The 10,010-nt window shown below is 42.1% G+C and overlaps 1 long non-coding RNA gene across 1 annotated transcript; it reads right to left on the bottom strand.

The window, feature by feature from the left end:
- Positions 1–237: 237 nt before the first annotated feature.
- Positions 238–978, bottom strand: LOC118970486 (uncharacterized). The gene is made up of 2 exons (XR_005058544.2): positions 841–978; positions 238–546 (listed from the first exon to the last, which is right to left on the bottom strand). It is a non-coding gene; the product is annotated as an uncharacterized lncRNA (long non-coding RNA).
- Positions 979–10,010: the final 9,032 nt, after the last annotated feature.

Here is a 10,010-nt window from a genome sequence, read left to right as displayed (position 1 = left end):
TGGAGGTTGTAGGGCAGGATATTTATCTCATATTGTTGGTGTTTGGATAGATTTTGATTTTTAAGGAATTGGCCCATGTCTTCTAAATTTTGAATTTTGAGCAGGAATTATTAGAATATTTCCTTGTTATCTTTTAGTGTCTGCAGACTTTGTAGTGAAATTCCCAAATTCGATCTTGATATTGGTAATCTGTGCCTTTCCCCTTTTCATCTTTTTCCATCTTTAGAAGTTTATCAGTTTTATTGACTTTTTTTTTTTTTGAAGAACCAGCTTTTATTTCACTGCTGTTCTCTATTGTCTTTTCATTTTAAATTTCATTGAATCGTGGTCTGATCTTTATAACCATTTCCTTCCTTCTGCTTACTTGAGGGTCATTTTGCTCTTATTTTTCCAGTGTATTTACATGGAGATTTAGGCTGTTGATTTGAGATCTTTCCTCACTTGAACTGTTTGCATTTAGGTTACACTGTTTGGTTTTAAGAGTCCATTGATCCAGTTCAAGATAGCCGGGCAGGCATATCACAGGTTTTTTTCATGATCAAATATCTGTGGAAAACACAGAAGGTATATGTGTGTATGTGTGCATGCATTTACCCAGACCCATAATTGCACTATGAAATGAGAAACTAAAATGTGGATTCCTCAGAGGACCAGAAACCATAAAGAGTCTGTGAAAAGTAGATAGCAGTTAGAGTTCTCATTGAAGAAATAATATATGGCCCAAGATGAGACTGAGTAAAGTGGGAAGGGTCCCAGGGGCGTGCTGTGCCAGCCAGAAGCAGCAGGAGACCCGGGCGGCTGAGAAGGGGGTTATTTGAAGGGAAATATTTAAAGTCTGACCTGCTGCTGGCCTTCTCGCCTCACCCCGATGAAAGCGGGGCAGATGGCTTCTTGTCCTGGTGAAAGGGGCCAGTGCCCAGACACTGGCGGTCCCAGGGGCACAGTCCACACATGACAGCAGCCTGGCCGACTCCCCCCGAAGCCTCACGCGGGACAGACAGGCTGCGGGAAGGGCTGACCACGTGCCCTGCCTCTGTCCAAAAGCAGCCTGGCTGTGCAGTCACAAGACTTTCAAAAATCAACTAGCCACCTCAAATGCAAAGAAGAGTACACAGAAGATCACCAGACATTAGGAAAAGCCACATATAAAGAAGAGATACTAAATTCAACAATGTTAGGACACAAAAAAGATCAGTTTTGTTTAAAGCCTAATAAAATAAGCAAAGCGATGACAGCTGAGGTTCAAGAACGAATGATGGGTGTCCTCAATAAAGGGCGGTAGGAGGAGGGAGGGTTAGAACACAGGAGAATTCTCAACTTCAGGTCTGGGCATCTACTGTCATCTATCTATAAAAATTGAGCTTGAAAAAGGTGTAGGAGGAAACTTGAATAGAAAATTGTTGAAGAAATTAAAGAAAGACTAAATATCCCTTAAAATAGACAAAGATGTCCAGATTGGTGAATTTAAAAAAAACATGTAATACTACATTTGAAAATGTCAAGGGAGGTTCTAATCAAAGAAAGAAATACTAATAAATAAATCTCAAAATATATAGTTTTGAGATATTTACAGAAAACCTAGCAACCATTTTTGAAAGACATTTAAAAACACCTGGAAAACATGGGTAGTTGTATCACCTCTATTCTTAAATAGTGTAAAGATCATGTTTTTCACTATGTAATACAAATTAAATTTCCAATGAAATTTTTTTATTAAACTTAATTCTCAAGCTAATTATTATATTGTCTGGGCAGTATAAAACCAAGAACACTAAAAACCAGTTTGGAAAGAGAACAACAAAGATACTTCCTCTATTGGAGCACAGATAATATTTTAAAGATGTAATTTTTAATACAGTGATAGTCTAAATGGGGGGAAATTTTAAACAGCAAGGAGAGTTGTGCAAATCCAGCCAGGCTCACTTGACTGGAGAAGGCGATGGGCCCAAGTGTGTAAGTCGAGTGTGGGTTTCTAAGCACAGGGGAGCCTAAGAAAGCAGGACAAGCCGAAACAATGAAATAAAGTAGTGGGAATAGATTTTCAATAAGTGTAAATAATCCAACCTTGTGGGGTGTGTGTGTGTGTTTACTAAATATAAAGCTAAAATGTAAGGACTTTAAAAAAGCAGATAGTAAAAAAATGGAAAAACATCTTAACAAGCATTTTGGAGTAGCTTTATTATAATAGTAGGAAAAAATAACACCTTGCATTAAAATACACTATTAAAAAGAGTGAAATCTACTATGTAATGATGAAAAATAAATTCAGCAAGAAGACAATGCTATATATATGTATACATTTAATGGACAGTATTGAATCACACAAAGAAAATTTTTCAGATTGTAAAGAAAGAATTGACAAGTCCATAGTCACAGTTGTAACATTTATTACAACTTATCCAATTATTGATAAAGCAACAAAAATTGGTAACAATATGGAAGAGTAGAAAATGTAATCAATGAATGTGAGTTAATGAATATACATAGATTCCAGCATGCAACATTCAGAGACTATAAAGTCTTCTCAAATATATACGGGCTTTTCATAAAAATTAAACCTTTACTAGGGCATAAAGCAAGTCCTAACAAATTTCACAGAATGAGTAGTATCTAGACCATCTCTTACAATGATCAGCAATTACATTACAACTTGACAGTAAAAACGATACCTAAAAAATGTTTAAAAGCTTACATTATATATGTTATTATAGCCCAAATAATCAAACTAGAAAAGCATAATAAAAGGGAAGGAAGAGGTCAAGCCAATCTCACCCTTCTCGCAAATATTCTCAGCAAAATTTAAGCAAACGTAGGGTAGCACGCATAAAAAAAGATCACATATTATTCTTGAATTGAATTTATTCTGGAAATGCAGTATTCTTCACCATTAGGAAACCTATTAGGGTAATTAACCAAATTAACATCTCAAAAGAGACAATCTATATGATCATCTCAAAAGATGCTGGAAAGGCATCTGATAAAATAATGATACTAATGCATTTAATCCTCTATACGCGACAGTGTCTCAGCCCTCCTATACATTCTTCAATTCAATTAGTCTTCATAACAATCCCGTGAAGTAAATACTCCTATCATCTACATCTACCTCATTTTACATCTGAAGGAACCGAGGCACACGGAACTGAAGTAATTTGCCCAAGGTCAAGGATAAAGTAGGTGGTGGGCTTGGGTTTTGAATGCAGACTCCCTCGTTCTACATGCAATTACAGCAAATATTTCAGTAGCTTCACACACGTGTATGCAAACAAGCAGTTTCTCCAACTGATGTTAGATTTGGTTCGAAATTTCACTTGTACTCTGGCTGGTAAATTCATTTTCTAATCCCCACAGGGTTTTATGTTAGGATGTTCAATGCATCTTTGCTGAATGAATGCATTTCTCTTCCCATTGACAAAATACTAGGCTTCTAGGAGTAAATAGGATTAAATTACAATAAATTTAGGGTTTGTCACCAATAATATTATTTTAGTTTATTTAGTCTTCTTTTATACCCTTGTTTCTATAACGAATGCTTCCAAATCTCAATTAGGCATGCCAATAATATCATGCTTACCCACCATGAAAATTAGAAGGTCCCTAGCAGAGAGCAATTATTTATGACTAAAAATATTGGCACCATTTTAACAAATAATTTAAATAATTTCTGCCAAAGTCCAAAGGCAAAGACTGACACAGTAAAGATGTTCTTTACTATGTATTTACTATCCCTGCTTAAAACCATATAAATTTCTCACTTTTCTGTTCCATTATAGCTTTGAATTTTCTTTTTAAAAGAATGGGTGTTCACTCAATAGATTTACTTACTTTGTTAATACACTGATTTGAATTCACAGTACACATTTTAAAATCTAGATACTCTTGAGAATTTGTGCTATATCTGGAGAGGTGGCAGTACTCAGCAGATGTCTACCTCCACAGAGATGTGTGTGTGTGTGTGTGTGTGTGTGTGTGTGTGTGTGTGTGTGCACTTAGAATTTGGAGGCAGGATGGACTTGAGTTAAAATTTTTTGTCCACTCCTAACAAAGGTGTGACTAAGCAAGGTACTTAATTTTTCTGAAACCTTGGTTTTCCGTCTGTGAAAGGTAGGGCCAGTGAGAAGGGGCACAGGGGTTTGTGTTCAGCTCTGACGGACTGACTCTGGGAGCAGATGCAGACTTTTGCAAATGTGAGAGAAAAGGACCCTTGTGATGCCCTGGAACTGAGCTTAACTTAAAGTGAAGCTAACTGTGAGCCTCCTGGGGGCAGCTGCAGACTCCAGGCTCTAGGTCCCTAGAACTATGCCCACAAGCTGTTCATTTAGAAGGAAAAAATGAAAACAAAACAAAAAAAACAGTGCATAGCTTTTTTATGTCTGTGGACAGTGTTACGATCCTTATGCAAAAAAAAAAAGGTGTAAGTGTATGAACCCTCTTCTCTTTGGGATCATCGGGACCCAAATTCTACATCCTCCAACTGGTGTGGTGGAGGTGCTTGGAAATATTTTTAGAGTGAACAAAATTGTCAAAGAAGGTATTTCCTGCTCCTTTGGTATCGCCTTAGACTCCTGATGGTTCCTTTCACAGCTTTGTCTCAAGTTTGCCACAGTCTGTCTGCAGCTGTTCAGTGCCTCGTGCCCTTGTTCTCATTTCCTTTTCCTTGTTTGCGTGCCTTCTGTGCTGTTGGTCCTGTTTCCTGCTGCATTGAGACAGGGAGCGTGGGTGTAGTCAGGGTAGGGTGAGGGCCACCGGAGAAAGCACCACAGGATAATTACAGTCAAAGCAGTGTGACTACATGCAAGGAATCCCCCTGCCAAAACTCTGTGTTAAACATTAAGCTCTAGAGTCATTCTTCAGTGAGATCAGAGCACGTATTTTTAGTATGCTAATCATTTTTAATCTTAAGATACACTTCAGCATGCTAAAAGGCCCAGGCCTATGTGCTGTCTTTCCTCCTTCAGACCTGATGAGGTGACTTGCAATCTGGACAATTAATAATGGCAAGCAGGCCCTGCCATAAACAACACAGTAAAAGGTAGGAAGGATTCCGCCTTAAAGATAAGATTGCATTTTAATACCAAGGAAGTTAAGAAGGTTCTTAACTTACTCTTTAGCAAATAATACCTCAGCCCACCTGGTATCTCAGGGAGAAATCGTCAGAGCGGAAAGTTGCTTGTGTTAAATTAATTCTAAATATTCAGGGAACATTTAACAAGTTCACGCCCCTAAGCCTTTTTTCCATGTTCCCCAAAATCCTCAACTGCTTATAAAACCCCTAGACAACGCACCACCACAGACTGTCCTGTCCCCTCCTGGTGTGAGCCAGGAGCTCTGTCCTCTCACTGTATCTCTCACTAAAAGCCTCTCCCTGGCTCTCCTACCCTGGGTGTCCGCTAAGTTCATTCTTCGACTCCGCTAACAAGAAACCCTGCATCAGCATCATTGTTCCAAGCACCAATCTCAGCTCTGAGAGCGGAGGTCAGCGTCCACTGCAGAGAGGCCAGCAGGAATGTGGGGACAGCCACCCAGGATCTGATTGTGGTTTGGTTTGCACAATTCCACCACCACCAATCAATTCAAGGGATAAGCTCTTGTTTAATAAGCAGTATACAAAATATCATTCAATTGAATGTCATTTAGGCCAAATCACTGGGGACCTGGTTGGCTCATTCCCTTCCCAATAGCCTGGAGTAAGGTGCGGGTTCCCAATGCGGGTCAGCCCAGGGGTTGGCATGCGGGTGCCCCTCACTTCAGCAAGCCCTCCTGCCTGCCAGCCTCCTTCCTCTGTAGCCCCACATCCCACCAAGGAATCTGTGAGCCCACACCTTATCCCACTAACACGGGGATTGCCTTCCGGTGACGGACTCCAAGCATCCGGATTCTGAGCCAGGGAGTATGCCTGTGAAGGGTGGCACCTGGGGACCGTGGTGCGGGAGAGCTGAGGTGGGTGCGCTGGGGCTGAGGGTGCAGGTGCGCGCAGGCATCCCCACGACTGTTCCTCAGGGATCCGCAGTTCCCTAAATGCTCAACAGGTGACACAGGACACAGCTCCTGTCTTTAAGGGATTCAGGCTCAAGGAAATGTGACCCGAATGTGGCTTCGCTCCAAATCTTGAACAATACATCTCTATATTCTTGGCCTCTTTTATAACTGATGTACTAACAAGATTTCCAAGCAGACGACTGGGGCACTGGGAAGGGCGCACAGATTCTCAGTTCTGCCTCTGTGTTTGCAGGACTGAGGCTCAGGGCAGACGCCCAGGCCCAGGGCATCCCCTGCCTGCAGCCCCCCGGCCTGCTGGAGCCCGTCCCCGAGCCCGGCCGCTGTCCTCCTGCCCCGCGGGGGCCCATAGCTCGTGGCCACAGTTGCCCCCAATCCCCCAGGGGGCTGCCGATGTCAGGTGGGAAGCTGTGGACGCACAAAGGTGTGGGGGTCGCCTCCTCGCGCAGCTCCAGGCTGGGTGCGGCCTCCTGCCACCGGCCATGCGGCTCCCTTCGGAAGACCCCTCTGACTCGGCCCCTGCACCAGGGACACAAGTTCGGGTCTGTGGAGCCGGGCAGATGGACGTTCCGGGACGGGGCGCAGCCCGGGCCCGGGGACAATCCCCCATTGTCGGCTGCCACCACCTGTCATGCTGCCCCCAGCAGGCCCAGCCCTGTGGCAATGTAGTGGCCCGGTGAGCCCCCCGCAGTCCTGCCCCAGATGCACCTGACCCATAACACGGACTCGGCCAGGCTCGAACCTAAAACTGTCCTGTGGACAAACGCGGCTCCAGCCGGGGACGCCTTGCTGCGCCCTGTGCTCCTGGGGTCACCCTTCTATCCTGAAGAAGGGAAATGAGTGCTGAGTTGTTCACTTCTCCACGTATATCCCACACTTTTCACTTAATTCTCCATTTTCTGAATTATGAAGGTTGCGTAGAGCCCAAACCACTGCTGAATCAATGAAGCAGCTCAGACGAGAAGATGCTGCTCTGCCTTCCCCAAAGCCCCCCTGGTGCCGGCGCGGGATCGTTCTGTACAGCGCGGGGAACCTGCCTCCCCGGTTCCCACCCGCTTCCCGCTCCTCTGGCCAAGCGGGGCTCAAGATCCTGCAGCCACTCTGCAGCCAACGCCGCTACCCAGCCGCCGCCCCCGTGAACAGTTACAGCCCCTCTTTGGGTCGTATCTTTTTTTTGAACCATAAGCAACTCCGTGCTCAACAATCTTGAGAATATATCCTTACATACTGGAGTTTTCTTCCCCCCCCACCCCCAGGATGGATTCCTGAAATGGAATTGCTGGGTTCAAGAGTATTTATATGTTTAATTTAAAGACATATTTCCAAACTTGTTTTGGAAGAGTCGGTGGCTCTTCTACTCCCACCAGCAATCGACAAGCTGCCTTCTTCAGTGCCCCCGAGTGGAATCAGAAGGCACCGTTTTCCTGCCAATCTGATTTCCCTAGTGCTTTAATCCCTACTTCCATGATTCTCAGCAAAAATGAACATTTTTCTTATGTTTATAGACCCTCACGAATTGCCTGTTCATATTAATTGCCTTTTCAGATTATGTGTAATGTTCGCACCAATTTAGGGACATATTATTGTATATGGGATGGTAAAGTTCACACCTGTTTGGGAGGTTTTATTATATAGAGGATGGCAACCTTTTGTTATATGCGTTACAAATATTTCCAAGCCTTTCTGATTCTCCTTGATTTCTTCTTATCATTCTTTACCATATAAAAATATTTAATCTTTGTGCAGTCGAAAATGCCTAGTTTTCTCTTTCACACACATTAAGTATTTAATTTACATGCCTTTTCTAGCCAACTTAGTTTGCCAAAGGCTCACTGGTATTTTAAAGGCCATAAAGTTGTCACTCTGCTCTGAAGTCTTACACAGATTCAGACAGCTGAGGGATGGTCTCATCTATTTTAGGTGGTTTTGTTTTTTCCTTTTCTCATTTAACAGCCTTTATGCATCAAATCTGGCAAGTCTATTAGGACTGTTATTGGGAAAAAAATGTTCAGCTGGAAAGAGAAAATAAACCAGAAAATAAGGAGTATAAATTTTGCACTTTCCCATCGAGTTAAATAATTTTCAGTTTGGGTATACTTGCCTAGCACTCTACTTTTACCTCTGGAATAAAAGGTTAGCATGCCTCCCAGCCCCTTCTCCCCAGAACCTGGCAGAAATATGTTCTTTCTCTTCCTATTGCACATCCCAGAGATATCAGCCCATGGAACAGGGGCAGCTGAAGGGAGGCATGATTGACATACTTAGCAGAAGAATGACATATGTTGAGGGAAAAATCGGGTGGATTATGTATATTGAGAGAAAAAAAATGTTAGATTCTGTTGAGAGTTATGTATACTCAACACTGATATAATTAAAAAATTTAAATATGATTTTGGTATGAATAGTAACAGAAAATTTTTGACTACTGTTAATTTTGGAAGACACACTAGGATTATTATATTGTCTTCTCCAATGGCCCACAAATCACACTGAAAGGCAGTGGAGAGATAGACAGATAGATAGATGATAGATATCAAAAAAATGAAAACAAAAGAAAAGGTATATTAAAACAAAAACCTCTCAAAAATAGTGTCCTGAAACATTTTGCTCACCCATGTAAATGATGAAGTAATTTATAAAGAAAAACTTCTCAAAAATGTTAGTTAAGATGAAAATGGAGATAATGACAATTTCATCAAATAGATAAGCACTAAACTGAGAAGTTAGGAATATGCATACAAGTTTCTCTCGGTTAAAACGTTTTGCCCACATGGAATACAGACCCAGACCATGTCACTGAACACTGCTCGGTACACGGGGCCTGGGGCTGCACGTCGCACGTCGCCAGAGAGTCACAGCCTCTGCTGTTTCTAGTCCCATGTGGTCCGCATCACACCCTTGTCTCTTTTATCTTAATAGATTTCCCCCTAATATCTGTTTATTTTGACATTGATTTTCCCATACTAAAAATTGGGAACACATTCCACCCAAAGAATATACTTAAGATGAAATACTTTTAAATCTGCCTTAAACACAAGGGAACTTACTGTCTCCCAGGACATTGTTGAAATTGTTGGGTTTGCTTTCAAAAGCCAAACAATAGTCAAATTCCCAGCTTTATGCTCCACTGGATTTTTTTCCTTCCTGTTCTCATTATGATTATTTATGTTTATTTGTATTGTTTTGCTTAATTACATGTTGTGTTTCATATATCTTGTGTTATTTCTGAAAAATGGCATTTAATGAAGTGAAAGTAAACAGGTAGCTGTCAAGAGGAGATGACAGTCTGTTAATTTATGTAAAGTGTAACCAACCAGATGTTCTAGAAAATGCTGCAGTCAGAAATAAAGAATCCTATAAACACAATACTGTTTTTAATAAACAGGTAATGGCTGCCTGTTGTGATGAAAATATTTTTATAGCTCATTCTAGATCCAGGAAGTCCAGGCAGCTGCTACAAAGACAGGCGCCTAGAACGCAGGTGGGTACCCGACAGCTGAAGCCTTCTGGTCAGAGCATCTCAGGAGGCCCCACAAGCCTGCTAACTTTGCTCCAGGCATTAGTAATGCTAAGGGTCAAAGAAAGGTCTGATGTTACAAATGTAGCTGCTATCTTACCGTACGTGGGCTTCAGATTCCAAAAATCTTAAAGACCGAGAGCGGACACTATTATCGGGACTGAGTCTTACCTAATGCGAATGGGTGCATGTTGCAATCCAGGGAGAGGACAGATCTGGAGTGTGACTGTTTACCTCTTCACAGTGGCCATCACGCTACCCCATCATTATATTCTCGCTGAGTTAGGGTTATACATTGCGTTGTCCTGGATACCCACCAGCAGAAACCTGCATTGCTAGAACTTGACAAGTGCATCAGTTCTTACGGTGGATGTCAAATTCTTACATGGTGACTGCCTGGCTTCTTGGCATCTTAGGACATCCTGTCTCCTCCATCCACCGTCACTTCAGATGGGCTGAGAAGATCCCCACACTTGCTAATAGGATGCCTACAGCT

The sequence above is a fragment of the Manis javanica genome, chromosome 9 (genome assembly GCF_040802235.1).
Source record: "Manis javanica isolate MJ-LG chromosome 9, MJ_LKY, whole genome shotgun sequence".
NCBI classification, from domain to species: Eukaryota; Metazoa; Chordata; class Mammalia; order Pholidota; family Manidae; genus Manis; species Manis javanica.
Note: the sequence above shows the minus strand (reverse complement) of the source record. Positions and strands in the feature narration are given on the sequence as shown.